The sequence below is a fragment of the Varroa jacobsoni genome, unplaced genomic scaffold (assembly GCF_002532875.2).
Source record: "Varroa jacobsoni isolate VJ856 unplaced genomic scaffold, vjacob_1.0 contig06035, whole genome shotgun sequence".
NCBI classification, from domain to species: domain Eukaryota; kingdom Metazoa; phylum Arthropoda; class Arachnida; order Mesostigmata; family Varroidae; genus Varroa; species Varroa jacobsoni.
The window spans coordinates 1-4,656 of record NW_019215843.1 but is presented as its reverse complement, the minus strand read 5'-3'; the positions used below and the strand labels follow the sequence as shown (position 1 = coordinate 4,656).

The following is a 4,656-nucleotide window of genomic DNA, read 5'->3' as shown; positions in this document are numbered from 1 at the left end:
ATATGAGGCATGCGGCGATATTTAAATAGAAGAGTAAAGTCCCTCTCTATTCTCGTAAGCATCTCTATCTACGCGTACATGCACGCTTAGCCGGCCTATCTGCATGTACTTTGTAGGCAGTGCTTAACTTTTGCTAAAGGTAGTTTCTACCCCATAAGCCTATAATGGCTTGTGACAAATATGGTAAGCTATCTCGTATTATACAATATCATGATTTTCTTAATGTACGTTCTTTATGGCGCTCGGAAGTGATGCTTGTGTGCCTTTTGTTAGAGAAACAATAGCCGAAATACGGCAAAACGTCATGCTTCATCGTCGAGTATAGATTTGGCTGATACTGACTTGTATTTTGAGCAACTTCTTCAAACCTCCACCCTTTCCTATATAGTAGCTTTATATGGGTGTTTTTAAAAGGCCAAATATGGGATTTTGCGTTTTTGTATACCGTACAAAAAGTAGCAACCCCACGTGAGGCGATGGGCAATCCAATTTTTTTTATGGACCCACTCCTCTCATACCAGTACAGCTAGAACAGTTCTTGTCGTTTCTACTTAACGATGTTAAAACTATCTAGCAAGAAAAAATCAGCCAATCTATAAACTTTCTATTTCCCACACCGGTTTAGAAGAGTTAACCGCTTGTACACACATAGCCAGGCATCGATCTCTGGCTAAAAAGACAAACCAGTAGACAGAAACAGCGATTTTGATAACAAATATTATATACTGTAGTGACCGTCATAGCGATAACTAGCAAAAGCCATATGTAAGAAATGAGAAATGGGCAAAAAAATCGATCCATGAACCAAAATCTAGTTATGATACAGCCATAACGTAACTGCAAGAATTTCATTAACTTCTCTATGTACCTCTATGTACCACTAACACCGCTGTATTCGGAAGATAAAATACTGTGCAGATGTACAATCATTGTGATCAGTCCAATGGCTTCACAGTATTGCTATTCTTGTACATTATCTACCTCAAACTAAATAAATAAAACTATCATTACTACATTGCGGATTTACAGAGTTCATAATTTTAGATTATGTATGTATATATGCTTTTATTATATAGACCATTCAATTTGGAATTATCGTTCGGTTGTGACAAACAAAGAACAAGAGAAGAGGTGATCATCTTATCAAGACGAATCAAAAGTGTACATTTTAGGATACAACCAGACGAGGCTCCATCATTTCAAACGGAAATACAGGTTCTATAAAGTACCCGCAAAAAGTAAAATTTGAAAGGTTGTTTCCATGAGCTTTAGCCTAATAGAACCATTCTAACGTCGTATTGTTCTTACAGTGCGTCGAATCCTGCCCTAAGACCCGCAGAAGAGCGTTGCATTAATCATCATCGACCAGCCTCTGAATAGGTCGTAACGCGCGGAGGATGCATAGAATTAATATCAACAATCATCGATCCGTCGTCGTCGATCGCATCATTGTCGTTACTGAGATAGATGATGGCTTTATTCTTTGCACCCCCCTGCCATGCTGAAGGGTTCTTGATGAGTGGGCGATGAATTTATCTTTTTCTACCAAGCCTTGTGATTTTCCTTTGCTGCATTCGGCTGTTTATCTCGCCATGCGATGTACTCGCGATGCGAGTACAACATATAATGACAATAGTTCAACAGTATTGTTTTACTACCAGCATGTTCGCAGGATCTATCTATATAAATAATATATATACCCATTGCCGGGCACTTTTCGTCCCAGCTTCGGTTATTAGTCGATCTCGCAGTGTGTGATCCTTCGAAATCACGGTTCTGGTGAAGAGCTTTTGGGGCTTCTGCTGTTGTTTTACCTGTTCCCTCGCCAAATTATATGTACCGTTATTTTAGGGTTAGAGGTATATATATATATATATATATATATATATGGGTGTATTCTATTATAGCTGTCATAAAATGGCAGATACAGGGCGATATTATTGAAAATCATGAAAAACAACAAACATCTAACTAGAATGTGGTGATACATTACTGGTTTAGTGATGATCCACCGAAAAACGCTAACAAGTACCGCTGTACAACTTTCTTGTAAATAAACACTACATCTGACCACCATGAATCCGTTAAATGTTATTTTTATCTTTCAGAATTTCATCCCTATAAGGTTGAAAGTAAAGGATGAAATACTGAGGATAACTAGCTAAGATTCGGTGATTATAGTGCGTTTGCTTGGGCAACTCCCTTTGTGGGTGTGCGAGCTAAAACTAAGTTAGCGATCATTCATAATTCTTATATCTAACAATGGACATCTGACTGATTTAGCTTACTAGAGCTGGAAAATAACTTACTTTGGTTCCTGTGGCAACGTTGAAAGGCAACGTGGTGGGTGTTAGCTACGGTATTGTATAGTAGGGACACATGTTTGTGAGATCGCCCGTGTGGGAACGACCAAATTATGCTGGTTAGTTAGCTAGCCATCGATCAATGTTTGTTGAAATACCTGGTGCTTTCAGGCCATCGGGAAGCTTCAACGACCGGAGGATCGAAGCACGTGTGCAACTTCTGTGGATACTCAACCGTCTACAAGCACGTCCTTACGCATCACATCAGGACGCACACAGGTAAATATGGGTTCACGAGCTTGCCCTCAAAAAGGCAACCGTAATCTAGACCCCACCTGAATTTTCTAGTACGCTTTTATCTGCTGTCTTTGAAAGCTACCACAACTACCTAGAGTACTGACGTCAACTCGTCTCGTCGTCTGTTCTGTGTCCTCTACGTAGAATTTAAAGTAACTATGAAACATGGTTTCCCCTGCGACTTGGTCAATCAAGTTAATTCGTTGTTCTTTCATATTACGTGTATAGGGGAGAAGCCATTCAAATGCGACTTCTGTGATTATCGTGCCACGCAGCGATCTAATCTGCGGAAACATATGGATCGGCACTTAATGCCCGTCGTACAACAATACGCAGCAATCGCCAATCAGGCCGCGCACGCCTTCCACTCTTCGCTACAGCCGGAGTGAGCCGGCGTCAGCCTCGCGTTCATCACAAATCCAATATCTTCCGACGATGCTATCTTATTTTCATGAGTCATTTCAATACTACACTGCAGCCGGGGTGATGAAACTGTTAATTGAGGGGAAGAAGTGATAATGAAAAAGCATAAGCAAGGCGGATAATCAACAGAGTTCGTTGGAAAGCAACGAAGAGCGAATGGCGAGCATGCATTCTACATACTGGAAATTTGAGATGAAGATAAAACACAAGAAAACTATTCCGACGATCCGGAAGGACACCGGCTGCACTTTCCAGGCCTCACGCCTTAGTACTAGACTGCAGTTACAATGAAGACGGTTACTGCAGCAAATAGAACACACGATTACCAGTGTAGTGTCAAGCTAGACCTGGCTGCAGTGCCAAGGACCACTCACCTGCAAAAAAACAAATAAGACAGAAGCCAAGAGCATGGCAGAAGCTTGATGTTGACTTGCAAAGCAAGGAAAAAGTAAATAGGACGATTACAGCCATATATATATATATGTAGAAAAAATCGTTCTGGCAAACGAGTCACATCACACCACAAGCGACGAGAATCACAACAAAAGGAGCAATTGTTAAACATGAAAATAAAAACTGTTTTAAAAACAGTCGTCAAAAAACAGCGCTGACCTACAATGTTGATCGGCTGTATTCGAGCGTATATATATATATATATATATACACATACAGAGAGACTAGCAAGCTGAGAGAAGAATGCAAGCGGTATACCCGTTCAAGCAGCCGATCATCCTGAAACTACAAGCAATAATATAAAACATGGAGAGAGAATAATTATTATAAAATAATATATATAGTAATATAAAATAATATGGATAACAATATAATTATACGATTAATAATATTAATGATGATGAAATGCAAAAAAACGTCTAGCGTTGGGAGAGCTCTATCGTTAGCCATAATTATTTGTTGGAAAGTATGAGCTCGTCACAGCCCAGCGCTCTGGGACAATTGAGTTCCTATGACACACGAGGCAGTTGTTAATTATATCAAACCACAGACACACACACACTTTTTCGCCTATAAATTAACACAGTACAGAAAAAAACATATACAATATACGGACAACAATATTCGTACAGTTTCCAAGCATCAAGGACCACGCAAGTAAATAAGTAAACACGCAATCAGACGATGCCATGCAGACGAAAGCGAATTTGCTGGCGGACGACATAAGGCGAAAAACATACGTTGACATAGAACAACAAACCATGGTCACAAGTTGAAAGTTAGCATTAACAGTTTCAGTATAATTTCTACTCGAATATATAAATGAAAAGGATTTAACGAACGGGGGTGGGGTGGGGTGGGGGGGGTAGGGTGGGGGCAGTTAAGTTCGTCCAGCTTCGCGCTTCAGGTGGCCGTCAGTTGGCTCCGTCAGCTGTTTTTGTCGGCATCTGAGAAGAAATTAAGAGCTGGATATTGAAGTGTTACTAACATCTGCTATATAATAGAAACTAACTTATTAGTTAGATTAGATGTGATAGTTACCTTATTATATTATTGCAGATACTATTATCGTAATGATGCAGACGATGATATATACATACCTAACTGAACGCTATAATATGCCATACAAATCGACGACAATAACAAAAACAAGCAGAAAGGATATTCTTGAATACCTTTA

At 39.7% G+C, this 4,656-nt stretch overlaps 1 long non-coding RNA gene across 1 annotated transcript; it reads left to right on the top strand.

The window, feature by feature from the left end:
• The first annotated feature begins 6 nt into the window (after nucleotides 1-6).
• LOC111273303 (uncharacterized) lies at nucleotides 7-3,422 on the top strand. Its single transcript, XR_002687924.2, has 2 exons — nucleotides 7-2,582; nucleotides 2,829-3,422. It is a non-coding gene; the product is annotated as an uncharacterized LOC111273303 (long non-coding RNA).
• The last annotated feature ends 1,234 nt before the right edge of the window (nucleotides 3,423-4,656 follow it).